The sequence below is a fragment of the Papio anubis genome, chromosome 13 (assembly GCF_008728515.1).
Source record: "Papio anubis isolate 15944 chromosome 13, Panubis1.0, whole genome shotgun sequence".
Taxonomy (NCBI): Eukaryota; Metazoa; Chordata; class Mammalia; order Primates; family Cercopithecidae; genus Papio; species Papio anubis.
In genome coordinates, this window is record NC_044988.1 from 41,532,845 (window position 1) to 41,551,494 (window position 18,650).

Below are 18,650 nucleotides of genomic sequence, written 5' to 3' on the forward strand. Positions count from 1 at the left end.
TATAGCAGCTTGATTCATAATTGCCAAAATTCAAAAGCAACCAAGATTCCCTTCAGGAAGCGAGTAAATAAACTGTGGTACATTCAGACAGTGGAATAACATCCAGCCATAAAAAGGAATGAGCTATCAAGCCATGAAAAGATGTGAATGAAACTTGAACGCATATTACTAAGTGAAATAAGCCAATATGAAAAGGCTACATACTGTATGAGTCCAACAATACGACTTTCTAGAAAAGGCAAAACTATGGAGACACTAAAATGATCAGTGGTTGCCATGAGTTAGGGAGAGGGAAGGATGAATAGGCTGAGCCCAGAAGATTTAGTGACAGGAAACTATTCTGTATGATATCACAAGTGGTGGATACATGTCAATATACAAGTATTAAAACCCATAGAATGTATAATACCAAGATTGAGCCCTAATGTAAGCTATGTACTTTTAGTGCTAGTGATGTGTCAGTGTAGGTCCATTGAATGAAACAATGTACCACTCTGATAGGAATATTGATAGTGGAAGAGGCTGTACATGTGTGAGGGCAAAACATACTGGAACTCTCTATTTTCAATTTCTCTATGAACCTAAAACTGTCCTAAAAGTTAAAGTCTATTAATTTTTTTAAAAAAAGAGCCAGCAAGATAGGAATGAATATGGCATTAAACATTAAGTTCATGTTAGCATTAGGAAATGTAAGTGTTCAAGTGTTTTTCTCTTTGAATGGCTGGCTCACCTCTAAGTATAATCCAAGTGTTGCTGTTTAAGATTTTTAATATTTAGTATTTGTTAAAAGGAACTATTCCAGCCTGGGCAAAATGGCAAAACTCCATCTTTACAAAAAATACAAAAATTAACCAGGATGGTAGTGTACACTTGTAGTGCCAGTTACTTGGGAGGCTGAGGTGGGAGGAGCACCTGAGCCTGGGGAGGTTGAGAGTGCAGTGAGCTGAGAGCACACCACTGAACTTCAGCCTGGGCAGCAGAGTGAGACCCTGTCTCACACACATGAAAAACAGAACTATTACACAATTGTGCTGTATGATACTATTCTGCAAGATACTACAATGGTGGATACATGTCAGTATACATTTATTGAAATTCAAAAAATGTTCAACACCAAGTTTGAGCCTTCATGTAAACTATGGACTTTGAGTGATAAGCATGATAGGGACGTGTCTATCAATGTAGGTCCATTGGATGTAACAATGTACCACTCTGATAACAGACAGAAAAATGTTTGTTGGTAAAAAGATGTACATTGTTATTTCATTATAAAATATACATACAGGAAGATGATTTCAAATGGTCCAGGATCTTTTCCTATAATTTGACATAATCCATTAGACAGATTTAGAGTTCAATATTATTGAACTCTAAGGGCACTGGGTTGGACTGGGGAAGGCAATGTGAGAAGGACGGTGTATCCTCAGGGTCTTGCCAATCTTTCCCTCAAAAGTGTCTTCTACTCCTTTGTAACAGCAAATCTAAGCATAGATATGTGGTGTGAGTAACACTATTTAAATGCATCAAACAACTGTACCCATCAATGGCATTTTAGCCTTAGACTTAATATAACACTTTACACCTAAAATAATCTTGCAATACTATTTTTCAGAATAAGGTATTTTATGTTCTGAAGTTGGTAATTCTTGCTAATGATTTGGTAAACATTAAATATTTTTCAATAATTTATAGGTATTAATAAAAAGTAAAAGTCATATTTTAACAACAATATTTTCTTTTAAAGTCTCTGAAATTGTTGCTTTCTTAAAAATGCAAGTTTTTATAACTAGTAAATAGTATGGTCACTTTAATTTCCACTATATGTGTAAATTCACATGTACATATACTGATAAGTGTACATAAAAACAGTTCAATTGAAGTAGTGATGCTAATGAGAATTTATTATACTTTCTTAAGATATTCTTTAATAATACTAAATTATGACATTATATAATGACTAGGTTGGCAAAATACATTCCTATGAAATATGCAGCAAGTTTAGTTTTTTATAAATCACTGTATTACTTTTAAATATTATATTTCCTTAGAAAAAGAATAATCATTATGGAACATATACAAACTGAAGTAAAAAAGTCACACAAAATAGGTAAACCCACTACGGACCATCACTCCCACTGATTACAACAAAAATTCCTGATAAAGTACAAAAATATTAATTACTTGAACTCCGAAGAGTAGGCAAAATCAGGAAGACTGTAGAGGATAGTTAATACTTGGAGGATCAGTCAGATATGTTTCTTTTTCTATTTCTCTTTCTCTTTTCTTTGAGGCTTACCACAAGTGGAGCCCTGCAGGGGCTACAATACAAATGGCTGAAACTTCAAGAGAAGCTTCCTGTCTCCCTAGCCAGAGGAACCAGGATAACTTGCCTCACGGAGCTGCAGAGTATAAGGAGACTCCTAGACCAAAAACAATCAGAGAAGGGGATCCTGTAACTCTGTGATGAGCCTGCACAATTTCCTAGCTCTCCCCTGAACTACACTGATCTGGAACAAACCTAAATCAGCACAGCAAAAGCACTGAGAGCTGAACTGAGATTTGAAGCACTGCCCACATTTCAAACTATCCTGTGAGCCATGAGAGCGCAGAAAGTTTCAAACAAATGTGGCAAATACCTTAAAAAGTGGTATGATAATTGAACTGATGCCCACAAAAATTGAGACAAAACTTACAGTCTGAAACTAACTGGGGTAACTGCCTGCTAAAAAAAATATACAAAATATAAAAAAATAATAAAACAGATTTTTCAGAGGATTATAACTGGACCCAGAGTCACACAGCATATTCAAAATGTCCATGATGTAACCCTAAATTACTCAAGATAGAATTACCCAGGAAAATGTAACCAATTCTCAAGAAAAAAGACAAGGGAAGCCATCTCCAAAATAACCCAAATATTGAAATGATCAAATAAAGATTGTAAATCGGTTGTAGCCCACCTACATGAAGCAAAAGAAGACTCACTTGAAATCAGTGGACTACTCAGCTCAGAAATCGAAACTATAAAGAACACCAAATGGAAATTTTAGAAATAAAAATTGTAATATCTTAAATTAAATATATATGTTTACATATATATATGTCATGATGACGATAGCAGAACACATAGACAGCAGATTTAAAGATAGGTCAATAGAAATTGTGAAATCTGAAGAAATAAAAATAATAATAAAATTAACATAGCTGCAAGGACATGAAGTAAAATATTGTCAAAAGTTCTAACAAATGTGTTATCTGAGTATCAAATGAAAAGGAGAAAGAGGGCAGAGCAGAAAAAAATATCCAGTGAAAATATCCTTCAAGAATAAAGGTTAACTAAAAGCATTTTCAGATGAAGAAAAACTGAGAGAATTCATCAAGAGCATAACTACTCGACAAGAAATGATAGGAAAGCTTTTCCAGCTGAAGAGAAATAATATCAGATGCCAATATGGATCTTCAGTAATGAAGTAATAACAAGAGAAATGGTAAATACATGAGTAAATTTTTTTTTTAAAAATGTATTCTCTTAAGTTCTTTAAAATATGTGTGACTGTTTGCAACAACTATTATAACATTTTCAGGTGTGATTCTAAATATAGGAGGATATAATATATATTACAATTCTAGAATAGTTTTGGAGGGGGTGTTAAAGGGACTTGTAAGGTTACAATTTTCCTACATTTTGTATGAAGTGGTATAATATTATTTCGAAGTCAACTTTGAAAGTTTATATGTTATACTATAATCCCTAGAGCAGACACACACACACACACATACACACTCATAAAATATTTCAAAAAGTCAAGCTAAATTAAAATGAAATAACAACAAAAACAACCAATAACTCCAAAGAGTGTATGCAAGGGGGAACAGAGAACAAACAAAAAGCAAATAATACATCGATGAAACCATTGTGAACAAATAAAAAACAGATAATACGTTGGTGACATATTCTAACCATATGTCATTAATGAAATGTAAATACCCTGAGAACATCAATTAAAAGGCAGATATTAATAATATTGATAAAAATCATGACCTACTATATGCTGCCTTTAAGATAAAAATTGAAATAAGACACAGACAGGTGGAAGAATGGAAAAATATACATCAGGAAAACAGTAAGCATAATACTGAGCTAACAATTTCAACCTCAGTCAACTTCAGGACAAAACATTGTCTGGGATAAAGATGAATACAACATAATGACTAAATGGACAATTTATCAGGAGAATGTAACATTTATAAATGTATAAACACATACTTAACAACTATGTCTCAAAATACATAAAGAAAATTGAGGAATTAAAAAGGGTACTACATAGTTCCACAGATAGAGTATAAATTATTAAGGCTCTTGTCTCAGTAATTGATATAAAAGCTAGATAAAATAGCCGCAAAACACAGAGGGTCTTAAGCTTAATAACACTACCAATCAGCTAGAGGTAGTTGACACTTATAAAACTATAACCCAGAACTGCAGAATATACATTCTTTGCAAGTATGCATGCTACAGTCACCAAGATAGACCACATATAGGCTCATACAATAAGTCTGAATAATGTAAATGCATTGAAAATAATTGACCAAAATAGAACTCATAGGAAATCCCAAATTCCTGGAAATTAAAAATGTTTAAATATATGGGTCAAATGGAAATGTAAATTTGTTGTAAATGACAGTATTGTATTTTGATTGGATCATTTCCAGTGTTGCTTATTTGTATATTTTTTCTACAAATTATATCTAATATAGCACAAGCTATCCGCTGATCTGTACCCAATGGTGACCAGTAAAGGAGGCTAGTTTTAATGAACCACATCTATCATAAGTGAAGGATGATGCATATTTGCAATTCAGTTATTTGTTCTAAGTAGTCAAAATTTTGAACCTCAGGGTCAGTTTTGGGAACCAAGCTAGAGAGAGAGGAGCAAATTCTCCCTCAGAGCTTCACTAGATTTACTTTAGCCCTTGGTCCCATGACTGGCCTGTAAACAAAATCAAAATTCTTTATACTACATCCTTTACACCTAAAAATAAATAAATAAATAAATTTAAATTTAAAAACACAAGTTTTTGCTTTATTTAAGGTCTGATGTCACTTTCTATAAAAATGATAATAGTTAGTATGTATTGAGTGCTTAATATTGCATACTTGTTTCTAGTTTTTCACTATTATATACACTCTTTTCCATACCTGGGCAAAATTCGTTTTCATGAATTTTTTGAACACTTTAGATATGAACTTATTTACATAAGGACTACATTTAAAGCTTGTTATTATATGGTTTACTTTCAGTATTTTCTGCAAAGTCCTTGCTATTTTCTCTTTGTCATCCCTTTGTCCTGTTTGTCACTTCATGTACTCTTAAATAAATAAATTACTTATGCATAAGTTTATCCATATGGTCTTCACTGAGGACCAACGTATTACTATTTATAATTTGGGAATATATTTTTTTACAAAATAAAAGTAGAAGCTAAAGTGTATTGGATATTCTCACAGCAAAAAATGCACTGGGCAATGTTAAACAGGCTAGAAAGATTTTATTCACAGCAATAGGGAAGAGAGACCAGATAGCATACTGAGTTCAACCTCATTAAAACAAAAGATAGATGAGTTTTTAATACTGGGGTTGGGAGTGGGGTGAATTGTAGACTTTTTGGGTTTGCCAGTTGGCCTTACCTAAAGAAAAAAACAAACTTTTTCACGTCTTCAGGAAAGAAGATATCCACAGAAGAAGTTAGGCTCCTACCCTACGAGAGAGACTCAGAGACAGAGGTGGATAACATTTCAAAGGGATGACTGGATTATAAAACTGGCCAGAGGCTTTTGCAAAGATTTATATCTCAAAGGGGCATAGAACAATTTCACATTTTTAAGATTTTTAAAATAAATGTTGTAAGAAAAGGAAAGAGAGGGATCTCTGTGGCTACCCAATTGAGATTCTGTAATGGCCAGGGTGAGAGGGGAGTCAAGGTCGTAGAGGTAAAAATGAGCCTAACATGTAGACAAACTGGGGAAAATATTGAGGCAGTCTTATTCAATATCAATTGTTAAAACAATTTCAAATTCAATTATGAATGATTGTAGCACTTCAGGACTGTTGGAGTTCAGATTTGATAACTGCTCTGAGTTAAACTGAAAAGAAATGAGTGGGATTTTCACTGATTTGCAGCACTCAGCTGATGTAAATTATTATCTTTCTGTACATTATTATCTATCAGTAAATTTTGGTTAAATTTTTAAATTAATATAATTAATAATTTTTATATATAAAATTCAGAGAAGATGTCTTCAGTTCACGCATTTTATAAATAAGAACACTAATTGAAGAAACTAACATAAAGCCTGCAAAAATTTCATATGGTATTTGCACTCTGAAAGAATTTGATCTAATTTGGTTAGCTATTTGAAAATATAAAAATCAAACTATAGGTAATATTGCTGCAAGACTTCTCTCCAACACTTTAACACTTTTTTCCTGAAAGGATGTTAATATTTTGATAATACTTTTCCAGTGTTTTCCCAGTACGATTATATCAACACATGACATATGCATAGGTTATTGAGTCTTGTTTCTTTAAGTACCATCAATGCAAATGTTAAAACAGGAAAAACTTAGGCAAAGTGTTTGCAGATACAAATTCAAAGTGATAGCTTCCATTTACCTACTGTATTCAAAACAATCTATTTTAAGAATTAATACTATCTCATTAATATGATCTCAATTTTTTAGTTGAAAACCTGAGGATCGTGGAATTAAATAATTTGACCAAAGCTATGTAACTAATGTTTGAAGGAACATAGATTTAATCCAAGTTTGGCTCACTCCAAATATTCAGCTATTTTCCTTATACTATACCCACCGTGTGCAACAGACTGCTGCAGTGAACATAGTTTTATTTGTTTCTACTCTATACAAAGTGATTATTTTACTTTATAAGAACAAGCATAATAAATGAACGACCAATTATGTAGTTTAGGTAATAGGAATGTCAACAAGATTAAAACATCACTCAATAGTAAGATATTAGCAATTGCTCTACCACAGTTATTTTTAACAGCTTTTCAAAGCTAAAAAGAAACGTTGTATTGTAAAATGATAGTTTCAGAGAGGCATGTGAAAAAATGTCTTTTGTATATACAAGAAACTGAAAAGAAAGAATAAATGGCTTACAGTCTGCTCACTGACCACCCCCTCAAGCTCCCATCAAGGAGAAGTAAACTGTAATTATACACACATCTCCCCTCAATGCACACACTCACATGCACATGTATTCCCATACAGATCAGCACTATTGCAGCCAAGATCATACATAGCCAGTCCCTGAAGGCCTTCAATTGAGTGTATTCAAGTTAACAGAAAAGTCTAAATGAGCTTCTTGGGTTTTTTATTAAAGAAATCAGAGAATGAAATGTGTGAGATGTTTCCAAACATAATTCTCCAGCTATACAAAGACCACAATAGATAATTTCTAAGTGAAATAGAAATCTTTAGCTTTGCATTAATAACCTGTTTCTCCACTTGGTTTACTAAGTGATTTTCTAGTCAGACACAATCCAGAGGATGAAAATTAAGATTGTTTCTTTAAATGCATTAGCAAGGGATCAGTGCAGGGGAAATAAAAGAAAGTCATGATTTCAAGTTCCGGATGACACCTGCGTGTCCTCTCTGAGCATGTGCAGAAACAGCTGCAGGCACACAGGGGAGGGAAACTTCATGTAATGCAGTTAAATACTGAACCCCTACCTCTTGGCCCTTCTCTCTATAGTTTTGTTTTTAGTACCTTGTATGCATTTTATTCACAGATATAATATTTCACATGAAACATTTGTCTAATACTGCTCTCTGCAAAATATTTGACCACATATCTGTACGTGTACTCATAAACACACACACATATCTATATGCATGTCGTGTGTACATATTTATATATATATGCATGTACATATATATGTACATATACATAGTTTAAAATTTCGTCAGCATATTAAATTCAAAAATATTCTGAATTTATAAAGGCCCATTATATACATCAGGTTTATCCCTTAAGACAGAATGTAGTGCAAAGGTTTAGAGATTTAAATGTTAACTGTTGAGAATAAAATGAGGAGGGTGTGTGTGTGTGTGTGTGTGTACAGGTACACATATATTGAAGCTAAGGTGTAATATTCCCAAGAAAGCTGTATTTTTTTCAAGAGCATGTTAATCTTCTATTTATGTATCACAAATTGTTTTTCTCCAAGTGTTATAGCTTTCTGTTCAAATGTATTGCACCTTTTACTTGGCTTTGGCGTTCAGAGGCCAACACAGAACTTTGGTAAGATTTAACAGCACCAGCGGTAGCAGCAGCAACAAATACAACATATCTCTTCTGCATGAGTCTTTGTTGACCATTTATTAGCCAACACATGTTATTTGTGAATTTAATATTTTTGGGAGTAAAATGATTAGTGGAATCTCAAAAGAGAAATTATACAGACATTTCCGATATTCAGGTTTAATTGCTGATTGTATAAATAAATGACCTGGTTTGTGAATTCAGATATTCTGAGCAAACCTGGAGTCAAAAGCAAGAATCAGATTTAATATAATTTGTCAAATAAATGGTAACCACATGACTATTTTCATATAATCATATGGATTGAACTTGTAATTTATATGGTGAGATTTATTTATTATGATGCTTTCATTGCATATTTTACATGTTAGGAGTATGTACATTCTCCCTCTTGATCTCTCATATTCTCTGTAACATGATAACAATTACAATAATGCAGGTGAATATTTTCATTTTTTCAATATAAAGCATGTGTTTCTTTTCAAAATTGCTCTGAAAAATATTAGTTATTTCAAGCAGCATGAAAACGACAGAATGTAAGAAAGGCTTACATGACTACAGGTCCCCGAAGACGGGCGAAAATACCTGGAACATCCTGCAGTGGGCTTACCCACCTACAACCACAGAGGGGCCAATTATACAGATAGAGGATGGCTTGACAGAATCAAGAATGAGCTCAGGAGCCCCTGGGAGAGAATCGAGGATTAGATCAATACAGTTCTGGCATAATGGAAAAAGAAGTAATTAATACTGGAGACCAACCAATAAATTCGGCAATCGTTTCAAGGAAATGGTGTGGGACTTTTGCTGTCCTAAAATTTCCTCAGTAATCACATTTAAGGGTTTAGGTTGGTCTGTATTTTTTCCATGAATAAATCTTTCTGGCTTAATTTACTATCTGGTATACTAACTAGACACATGGAAAGGAATTAAAATTGATATTAAGACTTTAAATATATAACAAGTATTTTGCACAGAAAACAAGGGAAATTCACAATGCCAAATCATAGCTGATGGCTGTGTGTCAGAAATAAGTGACCAAAAATTTATGAACAAAAATTTCATTTGTAGATTATATTACTAATTTCTGAAAATGTACGATTGTAATTCTATATATATAATTCCTCGTAAAACCACATACATAAAATAACTAAATCAAATTTTATAGTAAAAAACTAGCAGTTTCAGAAAAAAACAATTGTTCAGAATTAATATGAAGGTGTCATAACATATGGGGACCATTTTATAAATGTTATTAATTGTACATTTTATTACATATTTACTAATAAACAGTAACATGAAAGTCATTCATGAAATTTTGAAAAAATCTAAATTTTTCAGAGCCTATGAAGCTCTGAGAAGACTTTAGAAAATCTTCCATCTACATGTTAAGGTTTTCTCTTTCCATGGCCATGCTATTGTTTAGATAATGGTCCACTGAAAAGCGCATGTACTTTCTAAGTATAGCTTCTCGGAACATTCAGCGTTGACTGTTGAATGGCATATTTTGCTCTTTTTTCTTCAATTACTACTTTATAAAATCAGCTTATATATTAATAAAATTATGTTACCAAAATAGTTAAAATAAGTAAAATATCAATATAAATACTAATTTTGCATGCATACATTATCTAAAAATTTGGAACTAAATTTTGAATTTAGCTGACAATGTTTAATCACATACTGAGTTCAACCTCACTAAAACAAGATAGGTGAGTTTTTAGTTTAATGAGTTTACATTAGTAAGAAGTTGCATGTTATATTTGCATTCTAAGATTGTGCAAAATAATTACCACAATCTTACAGATTGAAACAACTCTCATTTATTATCTCACAATTTCTACAGGTCAGAGTGCAGATGTGATGCAGTTGGAATCTATGTTCAGTGTCCAGCAAGGCTGAAACCAAAGTGATGGCTGGACTGCATACTAATCTGAAAAGCTGATTAGGTAAGTATCTGCATGTAAACTCCTTCAGGTTGTCTGCAGAATTCATTTCCTTATGGCTATAGATTCACAGCAGCCTGTTCCTTCAAAGCTAGCAACAAAGAAAGAATTTGTTTCTTCATGTCTTTAATGTCTTTTGTAAAGGGATCACATGATTAGGTCAGACCCACTCAGGATAATCTCTCCTTTGATTACTTTAAAATCAACAGATAGGGGCCTTAATTATATTTGCAAAATTTTTCACTTTTTCCATACAATGTGAATATATTCACACTTTCTACCCACAATTAGAGAGGGCAGAACCCTTCCAAGTTTCAACTATTCTTCTCAAATTGGCCAAATCAATTCTTCCCTACGTTCCTGCTGACTGTTTTGAGGCTCTCCTGTTCTCAGCTCCTCAGATCCTCTTCCACTTGATCCTTCCTCTTCCCACGAAGAATCCATACCATGCAGGATTTGGGCTATTGGTGGCCAAATTGCTTCTATTTTAGAGTTCATTAGGACTTACCACCTGGTTCTGTTGTAAATGTTGTTTACTGATTGTTGGTTTTGCTACCTTGTTCCTCTATAATTCCTTATATTGACAGCTTACGTTTTGTTTGTTTTTGTTGATCTGCGTTACTAGAGACTTATCAACTGTAATAATTTTAAAGACACCCTTTGGTTTCATTGGTTATTTCTATTGTTTTCTGTTTCCTAATCCATTTATTTTTGCATTTGATTATATCCATCCTTGTACTTGCTTTGAGTTTAACTTGTTCATCTTCTTATACTTAAAATGAAAGTTTAACCATCAATTACAAATATTTCTTCTTTTCTAATGTAAATATTAAGATTATGATTGTCCCTTTATAGTCTGTTTTAGCTTTATTACAAAATGTTGATTTGTTATGCTTTTCATTATCATACAGTTTACAATACTTTCTAATTTCTCTTTTGATTTATTTTTAAGATTATTATTAATGCTCAGATAATTAGGTATTTTCCAGGTATGTTTTTAAATTGATTAATAATTTAATTATGTTATGGCTAGAGAATATATTCTGTATTATTTCAATCCTCTTTAAATGTGCTAAGTCTTGTTTTATGGCATAACATATGGTCTGTCTTTGTGAACTTAAACAGAATGCGTATTCTTGTTTATAGTGTCCTGTTAATGTTGATTAGGTCCAATGGCTGATTGTGTTTTTAAGTCTTCTACTGATTGTCTAATTGTTTTATCAATTGCACAGTGAGGAGTGGTGGCATCTCTAACTATAATTGTAGATTTATCTATTTTTATCTTCATTTCTGTCCATTTTTACTTGATTAATTTAATATATGCTGTGTACATAGCATATCTCAGAAGAGCACAAATCTCTTCTTTAAGAATCGACCTTATTATCTCTCTATATCATGAAATGTCTCTATTGTTAGTAATACTTCATATCCTGATGTCTAATTTGCTACATGTTCCTAGAACTACTTCATTTTTTCTCACAATTAGTGTTTGCATGGTATATTTTGAGAAAGAGCAAAGGAGCTCCTGACAACAAGGAACAAACTGGATACAGAGAGGTGGGCACTGGTGTTCCTAAGAACTGCCCTGGCTGTCATAGGTGGGCTGTGCTGTTCTCTTTATCGAATGTAAAAAGTCTCAGAGACTACCAGCATCAGACAGATTACTCTGGACTACAATGGAACAAGACACAAGCAAGACTTCTCATTAATTGTGTATAAGCACAAAGGTAAACAAGGTCATTAACCAAACCATAAAAATTATCAAACACCCTTCTCCTAGCTAATAAGAGTGAAAACCACTTTCTTGCCAATATAACTTTAGCCTTATGCTGTTTTTTTCCCCTCTAGATAAGAGCTATTAATAGACCTAGTCATAAAAGTATCCCAATTTATTAACATCACTCAAACAAATGCAAATTCCACTTCATTGGATCTGTCTCAAATTCATCTAATACAAGTCAAAATTCTACAATAAACCCCTTGAACACCCCCTTACTGAGATGCCCCTGAATCCTCCGTGCTGTACTGTGTTGTTTCTTTCAGTAAGTCAATAAAAGAATTTTATTTATTGAAAGATATGTTTTTATGACATTAAATTGATGAGAATTAACAATATATTTCTATACTTTTAATCTATGTCCTTATATTTAGTATCTGTCTATTGCAAACAATACATAATCGAGTCTTTTTATGCATTGTGATGATTTTTACTTTTAAATTGAAAAGTTTACATTTAATATAAATAATAATGTGTATGAATTTAAGTATATCATAATGATAATAGTTTTCTGTTTGTCCCAACACTTTGTTGTCCCTTTTTCTATTCCTGTATATCTGTATTAATTGAATATATTTTAGTACTCCATTTTATTGCCTGTATTTGTTTATTAGCTAATTCTATTTATTTTATCCATTTTCTAAACTTGCTTTAGAATTTTCAGTATGTAGCTTTAAATAACCACTCTCACCCTCAAAATACTATTATACAATTTACCTATAATATAGAATTGCCTTAGAGCAGTATATTTCTGTTTCCCCTCTTTGTATTCTGTGTTCTATTATTTTCATGCATTTTACTTCTATATATATTATAAAACTCATTTTTTATATTAAAAATCAATTTGAGTTGAGATAAGTAGAAAAAAATGTTATATTTGAATACATTTATCATTTTTAAAAAATTCTTTTTTGTCTACTTTTTTTTAGTTTGGGGAGTACATGTGTAGCTTTCTTACATAGCTAAACTGTGTGTTGCTGATTTTTGGTGTACAAATGATCATGTCACCCAGGTATTGACCATAGTATCCAATAGGTGGTTTTTCAACCCTCATTTCCCCTCCTATCCACCCCTCACTAGTAGTCTCCAGTATCTATCATTCCCATCTTTATGTCCATGTGTACTCAATATTTAGCTCTTACGTATAAGAGAGAACACAAGGTATTTGGTTTTCTGTTCTTGTGTAAATTTGCTTATAATAATGGCCTCCAACTACATCCATGTTACTACAAAGGACATAATTTGTTCTTTTTTATGGCTGCATAGTATTCCAAGGTGTACATGTACCAAACTTTATTTATCTAGTCCACCTCTGATGGGCATCTAAGTTGATTCTATGTCTTTGCTATTGTGAATAGTGCTGCAATAAACATACGAGTGCATGTGGTTTTTTTTGAAAAAAATTTTCTGTGATCTGGGTTTACTTCTGTTATCATTTCACTTTATCTTGCAGAGCTTCCTTAGATATTTCTTCTACTTTAGATCTGTTTGCAATAATTTATCTCAGTTTTGTCTGAAAAAAGTGTTTACTTTTGCCTTTATGTTTGAAGGCATTTTTTTCTGGATGAAAATTCGAAATTGAACTTTCTTCCCCCAGCACTGTATTAACTCACTTCATTGTCTCCTGGTTTGCATTGTTTCTGATAATAAGAGAAATGATCAATGCTTCATATTATTGTTCCTGGTTTATAATATGCCTTTTTCTACTTTGGCTGCTTTTAACATTTTCTCATTACAATTTTTTTTAGTTAAAAATAAACTTTTTATTATAGAAACATTTGAATATATTCAAAAAATAAAGACACCAGTATAATGAACTCCCACTTACCTATCACCCAGTAGTAATAATTACTGCTATTATATATATATTTATTTTAAAATTCCATATATCAGGGTCATCACAGTATGTAGCTCTAATTTGTAAGAGCATATTTTCAAAACATAACCTCCATGTCATTATTACAGATAAATAACTAATAGTAATTTCTTAATATCACTTAACACTTAGTTCACATTCCATTTCCCCAATTTTATTAGTCAGGGTTCTCTAAAGGGACATAACTAATAGTATATATTAATATGCATATATGAATGGCAGTTTATGGGGAGAACTGACTCACCAAATCACAAGAAGTCCCACGATAGGCCGTCTGCAAGCTCAGGAGAAAGAAAGCCAGTCTGAGAACCAAAACCTCAAAAGCCAGGGAGCTGAAAGTGGATCCTTAAAATCAATGGTGTAAGTCCAAGAGTCCAAAAGCTGAAGAACTTAGAGTCTGATGTCTGAGGGCAGGAAGCATCCAGCATGGGAGAAAGATGAAGGCCAGAAGACTCAGCAAGTCAGCTCCTTTCACCTTCTTCTGCTTTTTTCTAGCCAGTAATAGCAGCTGATTAGATGGTGACCACCCAGATTGAGGGTGGGTCTGCCTCTCCCAATCCATTGACTCAAATGTTGATCTCCTTTGGCAATACCCTCACAGACACACCCAAAAACGATACTTTGCCTCATTCAATCCAGTCAAGTTGACACTCAATGTTAACCATCACACCAATTGTCTCAAGAATTTTATATATATATATAGTTGGGTTGTTCACCTCAGGACTCAAACAAGTTCCTTATATTGCATCTCATTATTTTGTCTCTTAAATTGGTTTTATGCTATAACAGTCTTTTTTGCCTTTATAATTTTATTATTTTTTGTTTGTTCATTTGTTTGTTTGAGATGGAGTGTCACTCTGTCACCCAGGCTGAAGTGCAGTGCCGCAATCTTGGCTCACTGTAAGTTCCACTTCCCGGGTTCACGCCATTCTCCTGCCTCAGCCTCCCGAGTGGCTGGGACTACAGGTGCCTGCCACCACGCCCGGCTAATTTTTTGTATTTTTTGTAGAGATGGTCTCGCTCTCCTGACCTCATGATCTGCCCAGCGTGGCCTCCCAAAATGCTGGGATTACAGGCATGAGCCACCACGTCTGGCCTGCCTTTATAATTTTAAAATGTCATTGATTTCTTGGGCCATTTGTTACATAGAGTGTCCCAAATTCTTGATTTGGCTGATCACATTCTTAAAGCGATTACCAGTTTACCACACTTTTGGTAAACTGGTAATTACATCAAGGGGATTAATTAGATTTAGGTTAATTCACCCCCCACACAACTGATTTTTAGAAAGCGTACTTTATAGGCAGTACTTTTCAACATGCTTAATTGGTAAATTCTCCCTCATCTTCGCATTCTCTTCCACCTACCAATATTCTTCCTCTCGATCCACAGCAGAACATCTCCAGAAAATTATCTTTGCTTTCTTAATTTCTTCTCCTTTCACTCATTTTTCAACCCATTCAGATCTGGCTTCTGTCCCTGTTATTCTCAGAAACAACAAAGACCTTCATACCTCCAAATCAAACAGATATTTATTTTTTCAATTCCTATATTTTTCCAATGAAAACATTTGGTAGCTTAAAATGGGAATTTATTTTTATCTCTCATGGTTCTGTGGAATGACTGGATTCAGCTGCACAGTTCTCATTTGGGGTCTTTCTATGGGTTGGATTCATCTGAAGGCTTGACATCCAAAATGGCTACTTCCTTCACATGGCTGATATCCAGGTTGGATTAGTGGAACAACTGGGAACTGGCCAGGCATACCTCTCTCTCTCTCTCTCTCTCTCTCTCTCTCTCTCTCTCTCTCTCTGCTCCCCAACTTCTTCTATATTGCATCTTCCATATCAAATCTTCACAGTTAGTTTGGGCACCTTCACAGCATGCTAGTTTATGAGTAAACAGACATCTTGCACTATGGCTAGCTCTTGAAATTCTCCCTCTGAGAAAGAATTCAAGAGACAAAGATGGATGTTTCAAGGATTTGTATGACATCAAAAGTCACATAGTGTCCCCTCTGCTTCAGTCTACTGGTAAAACAAGTCCAGCCCCATTCAGTGTGGAAGACACTACACAAAGCTGTGAATTTCAGAAAGCATAGTTCATTGGAGGCTAGCTATTACACTATATCTGTAGATATTCGACAATTATCAGCACCTCAGCAAACTATACATTATTTGAAACACTCTGTCCCCTTGCTCCCATAACAAGCCAGTTTTCTTTTTACTTAATATTTTACACTGACATAATATTTGTACATATTTATGGGATACATAGTGAAGTTGCATTATTGACAATGTGCAGTGATCAGATCAAGATAATTAGCACATTTATCATCTCAAACATTTACATTGATTTGTGTTGGAAAAATTAAATGTCTTCCTTCTAACTAGTTGAAGCTAAAATATATTATTGCTAACTATAGCCATCCTGCAGTGCTATAGAATACTGTCTGTAAGTCATACGGTAATTACATATCATATTGTTTATGATACATCTTAGTGGCAGTGGTGATAGTGTAGAGTGTATGTATGTGTGTGTATCCTATTTGGTTAGTTTTATGGAGCTCCTTAAATAGGTGGATAAAGGTTTTTCACATAATCTGAACATTCGTCAACACTACTTTTTAAACATTTCCACAAATTCTCTTCTGTAATACCAATAGCAATTACGTTAGATTGTTTCTGCCTTAGGCTAACGAACTCTTTTCATTTTATTTTCCATTCTTGTTGTCTCCATGATTCACTTTAAATAGTTTCTATTGCTCTGTGATCGATCTAAATCGTCTCTTCTTCCACAGTGTTTAATCTACTATAAAGCCATCAAACCAATTTTTTAAATTCCTTTATTTTAGAAACAGGGGTCATACATGCAGATTTGTTACATGGGTATATTGCGTCTAAGTAGTTGTCATACCACTCCATAGGTAGTTTTTCAACTCGCATTCCTCTCCCTATCTAGTAGTCCACAGTACATGTTATTCCCAAGTGTATGTCCATGTTTGCTCAATGTTAACTCCTACTTACATGTGAGAATACGCAGTATTTGGTTTTCTATTCCTGTGTTAATTTGAAAAGCAATTATTATTTCTACAATTTCTATTTGGTTATTTCATATAATTCTCACATCCCTACTGATATTATTTTTAAAAATTCTTTCATTATGTTCATAGTACTTTTTTCTTATATTCTTGACTATAATAGTGATGTTAAAGTACTTTTTCTGCTGATCCCATTATTTGTCATTTTTCAATCTGTTTCTGTTGACTCATTTTGTTCCTATATATTGGTAATATTTTTTGGCCTTCTTCACATTTGAAGAAATGTTTATAAATTTTGTGTAGTTAAATCTTGGGAATCCTGGAATGTGCAATGGTAAGTAGTTGTGGTGTGGTAAGAAGTCTTCATTATAGAAGCTAAAATAAGGAAACTTGTTGAGGCTAGATTATGAATCCTTCAAAGGTTTTTTTTTTTTTATTGTTGGGAGTAAAAACTCTGTGACTTTCCATCAGTTATTATTATTATTATTTTTGGTTCTTTTTTTTTTTTGAGACGGAGTCTCACTCTGTCACCCAGGCTGGAGTGCAGTGGCGTGATCTTGGCTCACTGCAAGCTCCGCCTCCCGGGTTCAAGTGATTCTCCTGCCTCACCCTCCCAAGTAGTTGGGACTACAGGAGCCTGCCACCATGTCCAGCTAATTTTTCGTATTTTTTAGTAGAGACAGAGTTTCACCGTGTTAGCCAGGATGGTCTCCATCTCCTGACCTTGTGATCCGCCCGCCTCGGTCTCTCAAAGTGCTGGGATTACAGGCGTGAGCCATTGTGCCCGGCCCCCATCAATTATTATTTTAGCTAAAGTCAAAGATTTGTGACCGAGTCTGGAGAAAAATCTGGTTTTTGTTACAGGTTCATGAATGGAATATGAACCTAATCAACTTTCATGGTGGTATTATTTCAATAGTCCTACATAGCAATATTTAACATACATGCACAGTCCCTAGAAAGAGGGCAAGACTCTACCCCTATGAATACAAAAAAAAAATGCTTAAAGACCTTTTATATTTATTTTATCACTTTGCCTCAAAACTATTTCCCATGGGCCTGAATTATTTAGAGTAAACTGATTACTTGGAAATACGACATGGTTATCCATCCAAATTTAATCACTTTCATTACTTCAGATAAATTCCATTTTCCTCTTTCACCAGAAAGGCTCTTTGATGTCAAGATGAGCTAAACTAAAGTCAAGGCTAGGTCTTTGTATTTGACTGTTAGCTCCCCTTTCTCCTGGATGACTAACCTCACATCTAATTTTAATACTCCAAAGTTTCAAATTCCTCATTTTCCCTAGCAACATAATTTGTGTCTAATTTATGCCATAATATTCTTATCAAAGTACTTTCAAAGGTATAAAAATATAATGCAATATAATGGAGTAACTCATAAAAAAAAGTAAATTTTAAATAGATAAAAATTAAATTAAGGTTTTTCTTAACAAGCTAAACCTTATAATAAAGTGTTATGTGAGGACAAAAATGAAGAGGAAACTAAAGTCATGGCAGTATTTATGTGAGTGTTTTGTAGCTATATTTATGAGATATCAGTGGTACTCAGAGCAGATTTTTAGACCCAAATAGGATTTAACACCACCTAAATGATGCAGTAAAGCATTGCTCTTGTAAAACTAGAGCATGGAAATAATAT